At 43.7% G+C, this 21,976-nt stretch overlaps 2 protein-coding genes across 1 annotated transcript in view; one reads left to right on the top strand and one right to left on the bottom strand.

Annotated features, from left to right (window-relative positions):
* LOC146577283 (protein NLRC3-like) overlaps nt 1-21,976 on the bottom strand; it is a 682,649-nt gene that overhangs the window by 139,031 nt on the left and 521,642 nt on the right. The gene's annotated exons all lie outside the window — the stretch shown is intronic.
* LOC146577284 (protein NLRC3-like) overlaps nt 1-21,976 on the top strand; it is a 208,074-nt gene that overhangs the window by 96,943 nt on the left and 89,155 nt on the right.

The following is a 21,976-nucleotide window of genomic DNA, read 5'->3' on the forward strand; positions in this document are numbered from 1 at the left end:
CATTACCTTGGCCTCCAGTAACGCTGTGAGGAACCTTGGAGTCATTTTTGACCAGGACATGTCCTTCAACGCACATATTAAACAAATATGTAAGACTGCATTCTTCCATTTGTGCAACATCTCTAAAATTAGAAATATCCTGTCTCAGAGTGACGCTGAAAAACTAGTTCATGCATTTATTACTTCCAGGCTGGACGACTGTAATTCATTATTATCAGGATGTCCAAAAAACTCGCTGAAAAGCCTTCAGCTAATCCAAAATGCTGCAGCAAGAGTCCTGACAGGGACTAGAAAGAGAGAGCATATTTCTCCTGTTTTGGCTTCCCATCATTGGCTTCCTGTTAAATCCAGGATTCAAAATCCTGCTCCTCACATACAAGGTCTTAAATAATCAGGCCCATCTTATCTTAATGACCTTGTAGTACCATATCACCCTATTAGAGCACTTCGCTCTCGCTCTGCAGGCCTACTTGTTGTTCCTAGAGTATTTAAAAGTAGAATGGGAGGCAGAGCCTTCAGTTTTCAGGCCCCTCTTCTGTGGAACCAGCTTCCAGTTTGGATTCAGGAGACAGACACTATCTCTACTTTTAAGATTAGGCTTAAAACTTTCCTTTTTGCTAAAGCATATAGTTAGGGCTGGACCAGGTGACCCTGAATCCTCCCTTAGTTATGCTGCAATAGACGTAGGCTGCCAGGGGATTCCCATGATGCATTGAGTTTTTCCTTTCCAGTCACCTTTCTCACTCACTATGTATTAATAGACCTCTCTGCATTGAATCATATCTGTTATTAATCTCTGTCTCTCTTCCACAGCATGTCTTTATCCTGTCTTCCTTCTCTCACCCCAACCGGTCACAGCAGATGGCCGCCCCTCCCTGAGCCTGGTTCTGCCGGAGGTTTCTTCCTGTTAAAAGGGAGTTTTTCCTTCCCACTGTTGCCAAAGTGCTGCTCATAGGGGGTCATATGATTGTTGGGTTTTTCTCTGTATCTATGAAGCGCCTTGAGGCGACTTTTGTTGTGATTTAGCGCTATATAAATAAAATTGAATTTAATATATGCTGAGCTAAGTTGATCTATAGTGTTACATCATATTCTATAAGGATGTTATGTGTTTGTAGACTTTCTGCCCAGTTTGACCCATTTAGCAGAAGTCAGCCTGTTTAAGGCTCTGATGTCTATTCTGTGTGACTTAAAGCAGTTATGACATGGTCTGATTTTCTCACCCAATAAAGGAATATTTCATATATCAGTCTACTCTTCATTCTATCAGACAGTTATCACACCTCCTACATTTGCTTTTACACATATATGTAAGCATTGAGCCAAATGTAATAATGCCAACATACTGAAGGAACAAAATTTGTCTCTTATATATGATACATCTATATACACACTGTCAAAGATACTTGTCTGTGAGTGAAGTGATTAATATAATAACTATAATATTGGCCATATCATATTTACACTGACTTTAGTCTCATGAACAACATCAGCTAATTGTTATTTACAGCTAATCTTAAACGACTGTTCAGTACAGAAATGAAGCCCAACAATCATGTTTCACAGTCCTGTGGTCTCAGCCTCAGATACTCATCAAATCACACAGAGCTCATGTAGAAACAAATGAACTAAATATGTTCTCCTTCATTTCTGTCAAACAAAGCTGTATGAAACGTTTCCAGCTGTTAGTATCATGGTTGCTAGGCAACCTGGGCAGCGCGACGGAGGCTAGACGTCCCATTTCACGAGCCTACGAGCCTCGCACTTCGGCCTTAGCGGTCTTTGAGTACCCTTGAGGACTTTAAAGCTGCAGAACCTGAATCGGGATACAGCCATGATGATCTCCAGCCTCGTGCTCGCCAACATTCTCACCTGAGTTAAGAAGACGATCACTGAAATGGTCTCAGCAGGTCCTTTGATGACAGCAATGAAATGCAGTGGTAAGGCTTTTTGGGGATTAAGTTCGTTTTCATGGCAAAGAAGGACGATGCAGTTCATCTGATCACTCCTCATAACATTCTGGAGTGCAGGCAAAATGCTATTATAAAAACTTAAGCAGCAACTTCTCCAGGTTCCAATATTTATGCAATTCTCAAACCTTTTGGCCACGACTGTATAACCTCTTCTGAAGTTTAGTGGATATTATACATGGTTATGCTCAGGATGTGTCGGCCAGTTTCCACTGGAAACGCCTTTTGGTTAAACTGTCAGCGAGGAATTTGCATTTGCACTGTTACATTTTTATATAACTTTAATGCACATAAACAACAGCTGCTTGTCTCGTGTCAATTATATCGTCAGCTACATCGTTATGGCAAATGTTCAAATGTATACAGGGAGTGCAGAATTATTAGACAAATGAGTATTTTGTCCACATCATCCTCTTCATGCATGTTGTCTTACTCCAAGCTGTATAGGCTCGAAAGCCTACTACCAATTAAGCATATTAGGTGATGTGCATCTCTGTAATGAGAAGGGGTGTGGTCTAATGACATCAACACCCTATATCAGGTGTGCAGAATTATTAGGCAACGGGTCAAAAGAAGGACTTGACAGGCTCAGAAAAGTCAAAAATAGTGAGATATCTTGCAGAGGGATGCAGCAGTCTCAAAATTGCAAAGCTTCTGAAGCGTGATCATCGAACAATCAAGCGTTTCATTCAAAATAGTCAACAGGGTCGCAAGAAGCATGTGGAAAAACCAAGGCGCAAAATAACTGCCCATGAACTGAGAAAAGTCAAGCGTGCAGCTGCCAAGATGCCACTTGCCACCAGTTTGGCCATATTTCAGAGCTGCAACATCACTGGAGTGCCCAAAAGCACAAGGTGTGCAATACTCAGAGCCAAGGTAAGAAAGGCTGAAAGACGACCACCACTGAACAAGACACACAAGATGACGGCGGGTGAACAACGCGAAGCTCAGTGTCTCTCCAGAATCTGCTATTTAGCGGTTTTTTATCTACTTTTAACCGGATTATTCGTCCAGAATTGCTGTGCGTTGCTGACCTACAGCAGACAGGAGCTTCTGGACATCTGGACTCACAACTCCAACAGTTTTATCGCCGATTTCCGACTCATCCCAGAGATCTCCAGAACACCGGAGGCTGCCCACTCTCCCCGGCCGGGCGGAAGTGCACGCAGATGGCACCGAGATCGTAAACAAAGGCGAGGTAGGTGCGGAGGGCTACGGGCTAAGCTAAAGCTAACACCACACCAGCTGCCTTTACCCAGTATTTTCCTCGCCAATGTCCGTTCTCTGGCAAACAAAATGGATGAGATACGGCTCTCCATCACTAACAACAGATGGATTATGGACTCAAATGTCATGTTTTTCACCGAAACATGGTTGAACAACAGCTGCCCGGACAATGCTATCGAGTTAGCAGGACGCCACACACACTGAGCCGACAGGCTAGCAGATGACTCCGGCAAGACCAGAGGTGGAGGTTTGTGCATTTATATTAACAATGCTTGGTGCATGAACTCCACTACTACTGAGAGTCACTGCTCACCTAATGCGGAGTTTTTAATGGTCAAATGCAAACCTTATTATCTCCCCAGAGAACTCACTTCGATCATACTCACTGCCGTGTATATCCCCCCCGACGCTAATGCTAGGTTGGCCATGAAAGAACTTTCTGCAGCCATTAACAAACACCAGAACAAACACCTCGAGGCTGCTTTTATTGTTGCTGGCGACTTCAACCACACCAACTTAAAGACAGTCCTCCCCAGATTCCACCAACATGTCTCCTGCCACACCAGAGGAGACAAGACTTTAGACCATGTGTATTCCAACCTGGCTGGAGCCTACAAAGCCACACCCCTCCCCCACATTGGACAATCGGACCATCTCTTCTTGTTCCTCACACCTAGGTATTCACCACTCATCCAACGTGTGAAACCTGCTGTGAGGACAATTAAAGTGTGGCAAGAGGGGACAGACGCAGTGCTCCAGGACAGATTTAAAAACACAGACTGGAATATGTTCACCCACACAGACCTGGACCAGTACGCCTCATCTGTACTGGATTACATCTCCGAAACCACAGACAGTGTCACCACCCAGAAACGGATCACCATGTACCCCAACCAGAAGCCTTGGATGAACCGGGATGTTCGTCTCCTCCTGAACGCCCGCAACACTGCCTTTAGGTCAGGAGATGAACACGCCTACAGCACAGCCAAGGCTAATCTAAAGAAGGGCATCAAAAACGCCAAACACCATTACAAAAAGAAGGTAGAAGAACACTTCTCCAACTCCAACCCCCGACGCATGTGGCAAGGACTCCAGACCATTACAGACTACAGGACCACCAAACCCTCCCCCGCATCCTCTGATGTCTCCTTCCTCAACGAGCTCAACAACTTTTATGCTCGTTTTGAGCGAGGGAACCCCACAACCACAACCAAAGCAAACATGACGCCAGACCACCAACCTCTGACTCTCTCCCCCACCGATGTAGGAGCGGTGCTGAACAGGATCAATGTCCACAAGGCTGCGGGTCCTGATGGCATCCCCGGGCGTGTTCTCAGAGCGCAGGGCTCTAGACTAACTTTTTGCCATGGGCGTACCAGTACGCCTAACTTTTTAAAGTTAGGCGTACCGGCACAAAAGTTAGGCGCACACAAATTTTATAATAATTGATATAATATAATGTGTTTTTCTGGATAAACTGTGCTTTTTCAGCATTCAAAGATTGATGACACCGTGTCAGAGCACTGGCTATGAATTTCAGAAGGATCAGGCCTTAACAGAAAAGTTAGCAATAGTTCTTTTCCTATTACAGCTACATCCACGTCTGTCGTGCCTAGGCTGCTCACTAGGGCTGGGTATCATCACTGATTTCTATAATCCATTCGATTCCGGTTTTCAAAGTCCCGATTCGATTCAACTTAGCCTCAGACAGTCAGAAATATTATAATTCTGATCATTTATCAGTACTGACTTCATCAGAATTGTGAACATCACAGCAGATGCCTTTGTGTGAAAGTAACAGAATAAAACACAGAAAAACATGAAGGAGATTTTCCTGGTCTGGCTTTTTATAGCAGATAACCTTAAAAATATTCTACAATGTTCTGCATATAAAGTTTAAATTTCTTCAGTATTGAACAACAGAAAAAACAGGCTTTCTTGTCCGAGGTCATTTAAGTAAAAAAAAGAAAAAGAGAAGAAAAAGACAGCAGCCGCAACGGTAAACAACGGTAGACTGGTGGGTAATAAGCGAATGAATAATACAGAAAACAGAGATTGGAGACGGGAAACTGTTTTTGAAGTACAGAGAGAGAGAGCTAGCTGTGCATGAAGTGCGATTTTAATAGTCGTGGAAGCAAAACAGCAAAATTCAGCTCGGTGAATTTTGGTTGGAGAGACAAAACCTGCAGCTCAGAATCAGCGCAAAAAGACGTAAACACAGCGCGGACCGGACGCATCAGGATCGCTAAGCTCCGACAGCGTGTCCGTCTACGGGCCGTCGGGTGAGAAAGCCGAGAAAGACAAAGTTAATTCTGATGCGTCGGGTCTGTGCTGTGTTTACGTCTTTGTGTGGAATCCGTGTACCTGCTCTCATTTGCTGTTTGGTTGTTGTTGAAATGGTTTTGTGAGCTTTAATCTGAGAATCTGGCGTTTCTGGCAAAACACAGTTATATTTAAAAGTCGATTCAGGATTTAATGAATCGATATCGCTTTATTCAAGCTACTCACCTCCCACTTCCACCTGCACTTTCAACTGGACCACGGCCAATCAGAGAGGTCCCGCCCCTGACTATCTCTGATTGGTTTAGTCCACGATAGGGGCAAAATGTGTGTCTGTTGTTGACCACAGGGAAGGTTGCAGATTTTTTTTTTTTTTTTTTGCTACCCGAACAGTTGGTCGCACAGGTGCAACCAAATATTTTTTTTTAGTCGCACCACTGAAAAATTTGGTCGCATTTGCGACCAAATTGGTCGCACTCTAGAGCCCTGGAGCGTGTTCTGGGGAGCTTGCAGGAGTGCTGACAGACATATTCAACCTGTCCTTGGCCCATGCTGTGGTACCGGCCTGCTTCAAATCCACCTCCATCGTCCCGATACCCAAAAACTCCAACCCATCTTGCCTCAATGACTACCACCCAGTAGCACTCACCCCCATCATCACTAAGTGCTTAGAGCAGCTGGTCCTAGCACACTTCAAATCCTGTCTCCCCCCCACCCTGGACCCCCACCAATTCGCATACCGCCAGAACAGGAGCACAGAGGATGCAGTCTCCATCGCACTGCACTCTGTCCTCTCACACCTGGACAACAACAACACCTACGCCAGAATGCTGTTTATAGACTTCAGTTCAGCATTCAATACAATCCACCCCTCACAACTCATCAGGAAACTGACAGACCTGGGCATCAGTTCCCTCATCTGCAAATGGTTACTGGACTTCCTGACCAATCGCCCCCAACATGTCCGGCTGGATAACCACTGCTCATCTACCATCACAATGAACACCGGTGTACCACAAGGCTGTGTGATGAGCCCTTTCCTCTACTCCCTCTTCACCCACGACTGCAGACCTGCTGATGGTTCCAACACCATCATTAAGTTTGCAGATGACACCACGGTGATTGGCCTCATCAGTGACAACGATGAGGCCGCCTACAGGGAGGAGGTGGATCGTCTGGCTGAGTGGTGCGACACAAACAACCTGCTGCTTAACACCGAGAAGACCAAGGAGCTCATCGTGGACTACAGGAGGAATGCTGACCCACATCCACCCATCCACATTAAGGGGACGGCTGTGGAGCGTGTGAGCAGCTTCAAGTTCCTGGGAGTCCACATCTCCGAGGATCTCACCTGGTCGACCAACTGCTCCAAGCTGGTCAAGAAGGCTCACCAGCGCCACTTCTTCTTGAGGACTCTGAGGAAGAACCACCTGTCCTCAGACATCCTGGTGAACTTCTATCGTTGCACCATCGAGAGCATCCTGACCAACTGTATAACAGTCTGGTACGGGAACTGCTCTGCCTCGGACCGGAAGGCGTTGCAGAGGGTCGTGAAAACTGCCCAGCGCATCGCCGGAGCACCACTTCCTGCCATAAAAGACATCTACAGGAAGCGGTGTCTGAAAAGGGCTGGGAAAATCATCAAAGACCCCAGTCACCCATCACATGGACTCCTCACCCTCCTGCCCTCTGGGAGGCGCTACAGGAGCCTCCGGACTAAGACCACCAGGTACCGGAACAGCTTCTTCCCCACAGCTGTCAGACTCCTGAACTCTGCCTCCTGACATCTGACCCACGTTAACTTATGGACTCAACATACACACAGACACAATGGACAACTGTACCCTATTTGAATCACCTTGTTGTTGAATTGTGCTATACAAATAAATTTGCCTTGCCTTGCCTATTTCAGGAAGCCGGTTTAGAAAACTCAGAGTGAAAAACGATACTCAGGGTTGAGTAACCCCGAACTGTCCAACTCGGAATATTCGGTTTCAGAAAAGCTGATAACAAGTAGTTCAATCAACGCGGAGTTGCTTTAACCCCAAGTTAAGCACGCGCACGAGGATACATAAAGCCCTGATTAGTGGAGCACAGATTAAGCGAGTCACCATGGAGACGGAGGGAAAGAAGGCGCGGTCAATGTATTTTACAGCGCTTGAGGCCGAAATTCTGATGGCAGCATATGCCGATAACATGCAAATTTTGCAGAAAAAAGTAACACAGCCTCAGCTGCAAAAGAAAGGGAGCATGCATGGCAAAACATAGCCGACAGAGTCAATGCGTGAGTGTTAATTTAAACATTGATCTAGGGATTTCCACCCATTTAACACGTTATTTTATTATATTTCATTTTTTATTTTACACATTTTATTTTGTGATGTGACGTGAGCGCAGGTGCAACCCAACAGGCCCCAAACGTTCCTGGCAGCAAGTAAAAATCAAATATAAAAATATAGTCCAAACAGGTAAGGTGTAATTGTATTATGAGCCATAGTGCTTGGTCTGTTTGTCCTATGTAAATCAATTGCAGTTAGAGGCTACATTAATTTTCTTTCTGTAAGCACTTATTGAAATTATCTGAGCACATTACAAGTAAATATTTGCTTACTCTGTATGCTCAAATGTGACCCGTTATGGCCACTAGAAAAAAAGCAGAGGCCTGAAAAACAGGTGGGGGTCCTCCACCACCACCACCACTCACAGAGGCTGAGCAGTTGGCTTCCACATTTGTGATAACGTTGGCAGCTTCACATATGATCTTCACAGTGCAGAGAACACAAATTAGCATCCATTACTATAATGAAATGATTTGTTAGTTTGAAATGCTACAGGGAACTATGTGCCTGCACATTAATGCTGTGGAAAGACTTCCTGTTCACATAGTCTCCTTCATTTACTGAAGGAGCAATGATTGGAATGTGAGTGCCATCTGTAAAGCCAATCACGCCTGGGAACCCTGAAAATAAATGTAAAATTTAAGTAGTAGTTCAAGTATCACCACATCATAAATTAAGTTTTGTTCATCCTGCTACCTGCAATTTTGTGGAATCCCTCTTTGATAAATCTTGTGGGTCTGTGACCGGGGAACACCACAAACGAGTACAGGAGACGTTTCAGTGCAACTGTAACATTCCTGACTGCCCGACAGACGGTAGCCTTGGAAACGTGCTCAGCGTCACCAATATTATACAGAAAGCTCCCGTTTGCAAAAAACCGAAGTGCAATACAAATAATATGTACAGAACTGAGAGGATGTCCGCGATGTGTCACATGAGCAATATTAGGCCTGAGGATGTTATTCAAATGAATTATAGATTGTGCTGAAAAACGGTGACGTTCACACAGGAAATCATCAGGAAATGATAAAATGTCCAAACGCGCTCTAATCACTCTCTCCCAGCAGAGAGCTCTGCGGAGAATTTGGGCTTCAACATCTACTGGCTCTTCAAGGAAGGGGCACGCCATGTCTGACACTTCCTACAGTCAGGTTTCCGACACAGAGACGGAGAAAGTCAGGGTTAGTTGAAGTAAACCTGCTAGGGGGCAGGTTAGCTTCACGGAGTGTGCCGTCATAGTAACTCACTCAGGATTAAACTAAACTCGCTTTGTGAAACCGAAAACCCAGAGTTTTCGTTAACTCAGGGTATACTTACTCAGAGTTTGCACTAAACCGGCTTCCTGAAATAGGGCCCTGGACCCTCAAACACACAATAATAACATGGAGTGAACCACCACTCACAACCACTGGCACTTTATATAGCCTCTGTAGAAATTATCCACACCCTCACTTATCTTAACTGCACTACTGTATAGCACTGTGTAAATAATCATTCTGTACATTCGATAATCTTTAATCCTACAACTGTTTACAACTTGCATAGTTCCCATTTCTGTATAGCTGTATATCCCAGATTTCTGTAAAGTTATTTATTTCATATTCTGTATAGTTTTTCATATTTATATCCTGTACATAGCTTGTACTCACTACAGCCTGTACATACTTATAGTTATAGCATATTCACAACATACTTCATACCGTGTACATTATAACATACCATAATAGACCCATTTCTGTAATATACTTACATATCTATACTATTGCTAATATATATTGTAATATATCTATATCACTAAAGCACTTCTGGATGGATGCAAACTGCATTTTGTTGCCCTGTACCTGTGCATGTGCAATGACAATAAAGTTGAATTCTAATTCTAATTCTAATTCTAACAAGCTGAAACGTCAAGACTGGGCCAAGAAATATCTCAAGACTGGTTTTTCTAAGGTTTTATGGACTGATGAAATGAGAGTGAGTCTTGATGGGCCAGATGGATGGGCCCGTGGCTGGATTGGTAAAGGGCAGAGAGCTCCAGTCCCACTCAGACGCCAGCAAGGTGGAGATGGAGTACTGGATTGGGCTGGTATCATCAAAGATGAGCTTGTGGGGCCTTTTCGGGTTGAGGATGGAGTCAAGCTCAACTCCCAGTCCTACTGCCAGTTTCTGGAAGACACCTTCTTCAAGCAGTGGTACAGGAAGAAGTCTGCATCCTTCAAGAAAAACATGATTTTCATGCAGGACAATGCTCCATCACACGCGTCCAAGTACTCCACAGCGTGGCTGGCAAGAAAGGGTATATAAGAAGAAAAACTAATGACATGGCCTCCTTGTTCACCTGATCTGAACCCCATTGAGAACCTGTGGTCCATCATCAAATGTGAGATTTACAAGGAGGGAAAACAGTACACCTCTCTGAACAGTGTCTGGGAGGCTGTGGTTGCTGCTGCACGCAATGTTGATGGTGAACAGATCAAAACACTGACAGGATCCATGGATGGCAGGCTTTTGAGTGTCCTTGCAAAGAAAGGTGGCTATATTGGTCGCTGATTTGTTTTTGTTTGGTTTTTGAATGTCAGAAATGTATATTTGTGAATGTGGAGATGTTATATTGGTGTCACTGGTAAAAATCAATAATTGAAATGGGTATATATTTGTTTTTTGTTAAGTTGCCTAATAATTATGCACAGTAATAGTCACCTGCACACACAGATATCCCCCTAAAATAGCGAAAACTAAAACTACTTCCAAAAACATTCAGCTTTGATATTAATGAGTTTTTTGGGTTCATTGAGAACATGGTTGTTGTTCAATAATAACATTATTCCTCAAAAATACAACTTGCCTAATAATTCTGCACTCCCTGTATATGGTGATAAATATCTTTGGTCATATGGTCCTGCTCTGTCTGTCACCTTCTGTGTTGAGCTCATTGTTTCCTCTGTAGTGGCTGAGCTGAGTCCAAGTAGCTGAAAATGTTCCTCTGCTGCTCCGTCAGACTCTCCTCCTCCTGCTGATCAGCTGGGACACAAAACAGATCTTTGTTAGGCTCCACACTGCACTGAAGAGTCAAAGTGTCTCATATGTTCATCTGACAAGTAAAAGAACACATTTTTGTTTCCCGAGGTGGGCAACTTGTTGGAAACAAACACAAAAGGTTTGAGCACTGATACCTGCCATTGCTGGCATTGAAAGATGCAACGCCAGCAATGTGGATTGTCAAGACTCAAACCAATCATCAAGCAAAGACAACAGGGATCATTTGTTTCTGTTTATTAAGCATTCACAGCATTTGTAGTTGCCTTCTGTGCAGGGGAAGTCCACGCACACTGTGTGGTACCGCCATCCGCAGAAGGTGCATTCAACCTCTGTAAGAGAAACGAGATTGTCTGAGACTGAAATGATATTCACTAAAGAAGTGGTGATTTGTAAAACTTCACATTTTGATCCGGGACGTACTCTGCATGAAAACAAGCGCTCACTCTTCCTGCTCAACAAATGACAAGGGCGGAGCCTTATACCACGTGATACAGAAGCTGTGCCGTGTGATGCTAAAATTAGCAGGGAAAAAACAACGGAGAGCACGTCAGGGATGACGAGAAAGTGACAGGAGAAAATCCGTCCCGGTCAACCACCCAAACATCAATAACGGGAACCTTATACAGCGCTTCCCTATACACGTCGAACTCCCGCAGGCTCAAAGACATCACGGAGGCTATCACTTATCACCTGACCAAAGATATGGCTCCATCAACACTGTGCAAAACGAGGGATTTAGGAAAATGATCAACACCCTAGACAAACGCTACACAGTGCCGTCCCGCAACTATTTTTCTATTGTTGCACTACCTGCTCTGTACACGCAGCGTCGAGCAACGGTGGAGACGGAATTTCAAGCAGGACAACATTTTGCTGCAACAACAAAACGTGAGACATTTGTTGTTTTATGTTTATTTATTGTTATGAGAGAATCATGATCTCAATTCTAAGCCAAAAAATCGTGATTCTCATTTTATGCAAAATCGTGCAGCCCTAACATTAACACAAAACTATTGTTTCACCAGAGAAACACACATGAAGAGAGAGAGAGAGACAATAACAGCTACCAAACAGTCGTCATAATTCGTCACACAATGAGAAAAGGACAAATCAACAAGTAACAATGACTAATTAATATTAAAATCTGTAACATAATGTATTGTTTGGAGTTTAGTCTGATTGGTTCAGGATGAGCTGCCATTATCCAATCACACGTCTGCTTACCTGCATCTTTTCTCTTTTTTCTAACCTGAGCACCTGATGGCTTTGAACTTTTGTTGTCCATCTTCCATTGGTTTGAATTTTGCGCTCCAGTACAAACACAAATCCCCCAACCCGAGGATCAGCACAATTAACCTAACAGCAGGCACGTGCAGAGGGGGGGCTAGAGGGGCTTGAGCACCCGCCCCTTTCCTGATGGGTGCCCAAGGTGCCCTTTTGTTGAGGCAACTTTTTTTTTTTTTAATTATTATTTTTTTCTTTTTAATGTGTGTGTGCGTGCGGAGTCCTGTCTCAACAATAATATTTAACTATTAATCACAGTTTTGCTAAATAAAAGGATCCGGCTTGCATCAGTCACATGATCACATTTAACCAATGATCGGCAGAACGCGCTGGTTACGAGCCGGGAACGAGCTCACAAAGAGCACTCGCATTTTTAGCGGTCCGGAGCTGTAGGAGAAACACAAGTTAACTCAGAGACACAGACTGATGCGACAAAACCAGTAAGTAGCTGTACAGCGCACACTGTAGTGTGTAGCACACAGGAGTATTAGCTTATTACGTACACGTTGGTAAGCTGTCTTGTTGCAACTGACGAACTGAAACAAACGAGCGTGCTGTGTGTGCAACAGCGCGACAAACATTAGGAAACAGCAGGAGCTGTGTGAGGCTACTAAAGGCAGGGCTATAACATTTTTCTGTCATCATTTTATTATAGATTAAGTGCAAGAGTTGTTAGGTGTGGATAATTAGATTATAGTTTATGGGGCGATCGTGGCTCAAGAGTTGGGAGTTCGCCTTGTAATAGGAAGGTTGCCGGTTCGAGCCCCGGCTTGGACAGTCTTGGTCGTTGTGTCCTTGGGCAAGACACTTCACCCATTGCCTACTGGTGGTGGTCAGAGGGCCCGGTGGCGCCAGTGTCCGGCAGCCTCGCCTCTGTCAGTGCGCCCCAGGGTGGCTGTGGCTACATTGTAGCTTGCCATCACCAGTGTGTGAATGGGTGGATGACAGGTTGTGTAAAGCGCTTTGGGGTCCTTAGGGACTAGAAAAGCGCTATACAAATACAGGCCATTTACCATTTATTGCAATAGCAAGTTGTGCCTTGTTCTCACATAGACAGCAAGTGCAGAGTGATATATGAAATGATGGGATGGAAGGAAGAAGAGAAGCAAAGAGTGATTCACAGGCAGAGCCTAAATTATTTCTCACAGTTTTTTGTTGCCTTATGGTTCCAAGCGCTGTCACCAATCTTTGCATTTTGTTATTATCTCATGACACTTGTTTAATCAGCTACCATCTCTCCTGTGGACTTTTTAATGTCTACAGTCTCAGACCAACACAGCCCTGCCCTCATAGCTGGACTGGCCATCGGGCATGTTTTTATGGGCCGACCGATTTCTTTTTTTTCTTCTTTTTTTTTGGGAAGGGTATAAACAATGAAAGGCGTTGGATTGGCCAATTGGTCATGATCGACTCTGGGCTGGACCAATTACAGCCGAGGAGGTCGGATGCACCCTCCCCCATGTTTAGCAATCTTATAGACGAACTAAAGAAAATGGAGAACAAAAAAAGGAAAGGAGGTGCCGAAAAAATTAGGGCCAAAAAGAAACAAGCCCTTCAGGCAGACGCTGCCAAATGTGTGAAAATTACTGAATTGTTTGGTGGTAGCTATGGCATAGCTTCCATAGATTTAGCAAGATCAGCAAGTGGTGGAGGCCAGCAGGTGGATGAAGGAAAGGGGAGGCAGGAGGAGGAGAGACCCGAGGCGGCCGCCGGTCATAGTGGCAGAGGAACTGAACTTCAGGTAAGAAGTTATGACCTGCTGTCTATCTGTGTCAGATATAAACTAATTTTAGTTGTAGTTTGTTTTCGTTGTGGTGACTTTATACAGTCGCTTAGAATAACTCGTACAGCGTAACTAGCATGACGGAGTTTATATACTGCTGGGCGGGTGCTATGAAGTTACTGATAGTAAATTTTATTTGATGCTTAAGGTTAGTTTCTCAAACTTCTCAAAGTCTTAACAAATTGTGCCAATCCATGTTGCACCAGCTGATTTATCATCAAAAGTGGAGAAGTCTGTGACAGAGGAGACAGAAGAGCAGCAGAGAGAGATGGAAGAGCAAGAGAGAGAGATGGAAGAGCAAGAGAGAGAGATGGAAGAGCAAGAGAGAGAGATGGAAGAGCAAGAGAGAGAGAGAGATGGAAGAGCAAGAGAGAGAGAGAGATGGAAGAGCAGGAGAGAGAGATGGAAGAGCAAGAGAGAGAGATGGAAGAGCAAGAGAGAGAGATGGAAGAGCAGGAGAGAGAGATGGAGCAAGAGAGAGAGATGGAGCAAGAGAGAGAGATGGAGCAAGAGAGAGAGATGGAGCAAGAGAGAGAGATGGAAGAGCAAGAGAGAGAGATGGAAGAGCAAGAGAGAGAGATGGAAGAGCAGGAGAGAGAGATGGAAGAGCAAGAGAGAGAGATGGAGCAAGAGAGAGAGATGGAGCAAGAGAGAGAGAGATGGAAGAGCAAGAGAGAGAGAGATGGAAGAGCAAGAGAGAGAGAGAGATGGAAGAGCAAGAGAGAGAGATGGAAGAGCAAGAGAGAGAGATGGAGCAAGAGAGAGAGATGGAGCAAGAGAGAGAGATGGAGCAAGAGAGAGAGAGATGGAAGAGCAAGAGAGAGAGATGGAAAAACAGGAGAGAGAGGTGGAAGAGCAAGAGAGAGAGAGATGGAAGAGCAAGAGAGAGAGAGAGATGGAAGAGCAAGAGAGAGAGAGAGATGGAAGAGCAAGAGAGAGAGATGGAAGAGCAAGAGAGAGAGATGGAGCAAGAGAGAGAGAGATGGAAGAGCAAGAGAGAGAGAGAGATGGAAAAGCAAGAGAGAGAGAGAGATGGAAGAGCAAGAGAGAGAGATGGAAGAGCAAGAGAGAGAGATGGAGCAAGAGAGAGAGAGATGGAGCAAGAGAGAGAGATGGAGCAAGAGAGAGAGATGGAGCAAGAGAGAGAGAGATGGAAGAGCAAGAGAGAGAGATGGAAAAACAGGAGAGAGAGGTGGAAGAGCAAGAGAGAGAGAGATGGAAGAGCAAGAGAGAGAGAGAGATGGAAGAGCAAGAGAGAGAGAGAGATGGAAGAGCAAGAGAGAGAGATGGAAGAGCAAGAGAGAGAGATGGAGCAAGAGAGAGAGAGATGGAAGAGCAAGAGAGAGAGAGAGATGGAAAAGCAAGAGAGAGAGAGAGATGGAAGAGCAAGAGAGAGAGATGGAAGAGCAAGAGAGAGAGAGAGATGGAAGAGCAAGAGAGAGAGATGGAAGAGCAAGAGAGAGAGAGAGATGGAAGAGCAAGAGAGAGAGAGAGATGGAAAAGCAGGAGAGAGAGATGGAAGAGCAGGAGAGAGAGATGGAAGAGCAAGAGAGAGAGATGGAAGAGCAAGAGAGAGAGATGGAAGAGCAAGAGAGAGAGATGGAAGAGCAGGAGAGAGAGAAGAGCAAGAGAGGGAGATGGAAGAGCAAGAGAGAGAGATGGAAAAGCAGGAGAGAGAGATGGAAGAGCAGGAGAGTGAGAGCCAGGGCATCGATGACTTTGCTCGCCCTGAACCTGCCATATTACAGGCCTTCTTAGATTACCACCCACAGCAGAACAGTAGCAGTGCAGTTGTGATGAGGGTGTTCAGCTGTAAAGATGGCACCAACAGGAAGTGGCTTACTTATTGCAAAGAACGCCATTTATTGTTCTGCTTTGTGTGTCTGGCATTTGCAAGGCTGACTGACACCAGCACATTTATAACAGGCATGAGTGACTGGCGACATATACATCTGCGCACAGAGGAGCATGAAAAGAGCAATACACACCAGACCTGTGCTGAAGCTTTTTTCTTAAGGTGCTCAAAAGGCAACATCAGGAGCTTGTTTGCTGGCAGTCAGTTGTCAGCTCACAGAGCACAAGTGAAAAAGAGACGGCAAGTTTTAGAGCGTATAGTGGATGTGATCAAAGTACTTGGGAAGAGGGGACTCAGCTATAGGCATGTGGAGAATGAGGCTGCATACACTTTAGGTGATAACACCATCGATCATGGTAACTTTCTGGAACTGATTGTGTTATTAGGCAAGTATGATATGTGCCTTGGAGAACATTTGAATGACTGCATTGAAAAAAGCAAGAAGTTGCATCAGACCAGTGGATCAAGAGGTAGAGGATCTCTCATCACCCTACTCTCCAAAACAACTGTCAACTCAGTGATTGATGCACTTGGCCATCTCCTTCAAGAGAGCATCGCCAGTGATGTCCAGAAAGCTGGGATGTTTTCTGTTCAGCTAGACACAACCCAAGACATCACAGGTTATGATCAGTGTTCAGTAATCATCAGGTATGTTACTGAGTCTGTGCAGGAGAGGCTTGTCTCCATAGTGAGGTGCGAAGCATCCACGGGGCAGTACTTTGTAAACTTGCTTTCTGGAGTTTTAGAGCATCTGAATCTAGACAAGGCCATGTGCATTGGGAATGCAACAGATGGTGCTTCAAATATGCAGGGCCAGTACAAAGGCTTTTCAGCACTTATGACTGCCCAGTCTCCAACTCATGTGCATGTGTGGTGCTATGCACACATACTTAATCTTGTGATTGCTGACACAACACAAAGTGTCATTGAAAGTGGATCACTCTTTAATTTACTTAATGACATAGCTGTGTTCATCAAGGAGTCCTATCACAGGCTTAATCTGTGGGAGAAACAAACCGAAAACACAAGACACAGACGCCTCAGTCCAATAGGTGAGACACGGTGGTGGGCCAAGCATGATGCCCTCCAGAAAATCTTTGGACATTTTGGAAAACCAGATGATGGCCTCTTCGTTGATGTAGTGCTGACGATGGAAGCCATTGAAAAGAGGGAAAAAGAAAAGCCAGCTGTTCGTGCCAAAGCACGAGGCTTTAAAGAGTGTCTCTTGAAGCATGAAACTGTGTTAACAGCACAGATATTTCTTAGAGTGTTTGAGCAAACAACTCCTCCGTCAAAGTACCTCCAGTCAAAGGGGATGGACATTCTCTCTGCCCATCATATGGTGACTGCCACACAAGATGGCCTCAAAAGTATTGCCAGGGACTTTCCAACTGTGAAGACAGCTGCAGACACATTTGTGAAACAGACAAATCAAAAACTAGAGGAGAGGGTGAACAACACAGACATGGAAGTGGAGGCTGAACTACCTAAAAAGAGAGCCAAAAGGAGAAAAGGCATGGCCGGAGAGATGCCTGAAGATGAGTTGCAAATCAATGCTGAGAAATCATATGAGGTGAAAGTGCACAACATCATCCTGGACACAGTTATTGAAGCAATCCACAGACGATTTGTCATACATGGCCCTCTTCTTGCCGATTTGGCATGGTTGGACCCCAGGAAGTTTAGCCAGGTCAGAACAGTTTCTCTTCCAAGTAATGCATTTCAGAACCTCAGCGCCTGTCTACTTAAATTTGACAGCAGGGCTACAGTTAATAACCTTCAGTCAGAACTGAAACGTTTTGCTGAACAGTGGGAAAGGCTTAAGACATCACATGTAGATGAGTACACGACCAGAACAGCAAAGGACAGATCTGAAGAATGGGACGAAGAAAGTGAAATTGTGACCGAAAGCTGTGGTTCTTGCAAAAATTGCCCACTGTGCTGCTATCAAATACTCAGGCGGTTCAACATGCTGTCTGATGCCTATCGTCTCCTTGGGCTGGCATACAAGTACCTGCTGACCCTCTCCCTCACTCAGGTTGCCTGTGAAAGAACATTCTCTACACTCAAGTTCATTAAAAGCAGACTCCGAAGCAGCCTGTCTGCAAACAAGCTGGAGATGTTTATGCTGATGGCCACTGAAAAGGACATTCTCATGTCATTGGACTCTGACATGGTCATTGACAGGGTAGCTGAGAAGAGTGACCTGCTGAGAAAGCTCCTTTTGTAACCTGGTGAGGTGAAATAAAAATGAGCAAAACATTCCTAATTATCTATTGTTAATATTAGATTCAGCTTTATTGTTATTGCCTAAATGAATACATTTAGTATCTACCTTCACTTCAAACAAGTCAAGTGATTGGTAAATGCTTAGAATTTGTCCATCTTAATAGATAGAATAAATATGAGATTGGAGTATTAGGCATTTATAAACATATATTCTTACAGTCTTAATCTGTCATTGTTTCATTTCAGATGCTGTCAGTCATTTTAGGAGGACTGAAGTGTGTTCATTTTAAGTAAGTACTATATGGAATATGATTCAACCATTTTTCTAGAGTAAGCATACCAGTACTGTCATCGTCTGAAAAAATCTATTAAGTACAATTCTTTCTCAACCTTCACTGTCTGTCCTTTCACTTCATAAAGGTTTCCATGTCTTAAGATATGTTCAGTGTTGCTGCTGTGGAAGTGTTGTAGGTGACCTTTTATTGATGAGTGAATAGTCTTTGGTGATACAATTCAATCATAATCTGTCCTTTATAGATTTTAATATTCATCTAATCTTTATTCCTTTCTGTCCTGTTTGTCAGGGTCTGATCATACATTGTTTGTTTAAGAGGTTCGAGACCATTCAACTTTTTAAGTTCATCAACGTAAGTACTAGTGTATATGATTTCTCTAATTCCTTTCTGGAATAAAGATGCCAGTACTGTGATCATCTGAGCAAGTCCATCAATTGCCATTCACAGTTCTTTGTCCTTTCACTTGTGTCCTGTTTTTCAGGGTCGCATATAATTTCTTCAGAAGTAAGTACTGTATATGATGCCAGTATTTTCCCATATTTTCTAGATACTGTATTAGTACTGTGTGTAAAATGCCATCAAAAACTCAATTAAGTGTTATTCTTATTCTTCTTTCTCACCTTTCTTTCTCTGTCTCCTTTCATATTTAAAGGTTGCTGTGTTAACAAAATATATTGTGCTACCATGCTGTTTTCTATTGTTTTGGTAAATAAATACTTTATGAAAATATCCCTAAATCTGTCATTTATTAATTTTAATATTAATTAATGATCATGTCTCACCTCTAGTGTTCTTGGTCTTAATTTCAGGTTTCTACCATGTGTTGTAGATAGTTCAGGAGGTTAACTCTACCAAGCAGTCTTTTTGTTTCCGCTATGTACTGTTTAAAATCCCGAATAGGGAGAATGGTGTAGGTTTAACTTTATCAGATTGATACATATATACCAACAAGGCAGTGTACATCAAAGCAGTTGTTTTCATGCAAAGGCTTTATGGTTTTTCCTATAGCGATTGACAGACCACGTGACTTTGCGCATTGCATGCCGGGAACTCCTGGCAAAACAATCCAAGTACCGCATCAAATACAAGCATTTGCAATTGCAGCACCGCAAAACGTTCATTCTCCGGTTCCAATACCTTCTTGTTTTTTCTTTGCCGCACAAAAAAGGTATGTACAAAACGACGGAGAACAATGCCGGTCCGTACAAAGACAGACTCGACGAAAAGACAAAGAAAAGTTACGAGGAAAAATCAAAGGAATGAAAGGGTCAGACCCTTACGAGCACACAGAGGGACAAAAGACGTTAGCGTGCTGCCCAACTTTCACCACGCTCAGATTTATAATTATACGGTTCTTGGAGTGAGTGCATACACTCATGAAGTTTAGTAACTTCAGGTCACTGCAACAAGCCCAGGTACAGTTTACCGACGGATGGGTACAGGACCTTGAAATGCACCGAAAGACCATCGTACAAACAAACGTAAGTTTACCTTTGTTCGTCTCACAAATCGTCGTCATAAGTACACATTCGTTAACCGTGTATTAATATAACCTTTGAGCTCAACGGTAATTAATTAGTAGTGGAAAAATAATTGTAATATTTGAGCCATTTCTGCTGTCCAACTACTTCTTACAAAATACATTTTTAATGTTAATTAGCTTCTTGCCATTTTTTGTGTTTCTTTTTATCGCTGTGTAACTGAGTTCAATTGAAAGCCTGCATGCGCTAGTACCGCTTGCCAAAAGTTCCCAGAATCCTTTGCGGTTTTATCCATGAATGACGTCACATTTTTGGTGGGCCGGTCTCCAGTCAAAATGCCCGGGCCGATTTTTTGTCCCAGTCCAGCCCTGCCTGCCCTCCAGCACTATCCACAGCAACCCCTCAACAGCAACATTGTACCCATCAGGTAAAGCATCGGCTACGTTTGCTTTGCCTTGTTGCCCATATTAGATTCTTGATGAAACTGTGTTGTTGTTATTCAGCCTGGTTCAATGTGCCCCTTTTTAACTTTGAGCACCCGCCCCTTTAAACCTCTCTGCACAGCCCTGCCTAACAGACCTACACCTTAGTTCACAGATTCACTTTGTCTAAGGTTGATTTCTGGGATTTCACACAACCCAGGATTCAGATCGTGAATCCATGATGGGCTTGGATTTACATCATTATAAATGAAATGTGCTCTACTTGGAAGCAGCCGGCCCCGCCCCTTTTGACGGGTTGTGTGAGACTTTAAATCATCAAACTGTAAATTATAAATTAAATTGTTATTGATCCTTTACCCCGAGTCCTAAAGTGTAGATTTATTTTCTTACTCTTCTTATATTTATTGTTTGTTTACTTGCACCGCTGTAACTGCAGCCTCGTCGTCTCGTCTCTCTATATGCTGGACTGTCTGTAGCGGAGATGACAATAAAGTTTACTTTGACTTCAGCAGCGCGCAGGCGCACCGAGGGCTCTCGCGCTCACTTTATAGAATTTAGAAAAAACATGGGTGCAGATTATAAGTCTGTATCATAATATCTGTTTGTTGTTTTTATTTTGTTTTGCGAGTTGGTTATTAGATGCCGCTCCAGCCAGCCAGAGACTCCCCGCCGCCCCGCCCTCTCCTCCCTGTGCCGCCAGCAGCAGGCGCACCTCGCAAACGGAGGGCGCCCTTACTCCCAGCAAATGGCTGATAGAAAACCGATCGGTGCCTACGAATTTCCCAATATGCGCTGGCATAACGTCGGGGAAGCATGGGTACGACCGATTATTTTATTTTTTTCTTGCCCGTGATGCCCCCCACCACGATGCATTCTATTGGTTTGCACACTTACACACACCCAGCTGTGGTTTCCTGTTTTGCTGGACTCTGGAGAGCCCCGCCTTTAACGCTCTTCTCTCACAGAGAGCAACAGAAAACTTGGAAAAACTCCAGATTGACTGAACTCAGTTCAAAGTTACCTTGACACCTTTAGATGTGAGACGTAGTGATGGTCCGCTTGAAGCTGACGCTCCGGTGCGTGTGTCAGAAAGATCAACGCGCTGCTTCAGAAGCACCGTGTCGAGGCTTGATTCGTTTGGCCAGAGTCACGTGATCAGCGACGTCTGAAGCTTCGTTTAGAACGTACCTTTTTTAAATCGAACTTTATTGAAACACAATGAGTATACAACATACAAACAGATGAAGTTTACAAAAGAACAGAACATGAACATACAGAACCAGGAGTAAAAAAATTATGATATGAGTAGGCGAAAAAAATCAACATATAAATATTGTTCTGAGAGGCTTTTTGTTGGTTGAGTCTGAAATTGATTGTATGTACAATTCATATCCTTATAAAAAGGCAGAAATATGGTGTTTTATTAATAAACTTACATTTATGGATATAAAATAGCTAAAAGTATTAACAAATATTTTATAAAAAACATTTATCATTCTTCCTGGGGAACTTAAAGAAAAAGAATAAAACATTTTCCATCGTAAAGAAAACTCCCTTAAAATATGGACAATAACAAAACTGCTAAATTCTTCCAGAATCTCTGTGTAGAGGAACCAAAAGAGATGTGCCACAGTTTCTGGATGATCCCCACAGAAAGTTCAATTAGTATTTATGTCTCTTTTAAATGTTAAATGTTACCATATAGTGACTGGCTGGGTAACATTTATGAAGAATTTTATATGAGATTTCC

The sequence above is a fragment of the Mchenga conophoros genome, linkage group LG3 (genome assembly GCF_057382185.1).
Source record: "Mchenga conophoros isolate Kocher_MC1m ecotype Shallow Benthic linkage group LG3, M_conophoros_male_GT1.1, whole genome shotgun sequence".
NCBI lineage: Eukaryota > Metazoa > Chordata > Actinopteri > Cichliformes > Cichlidae > Mchenga > Mchenga conophoros.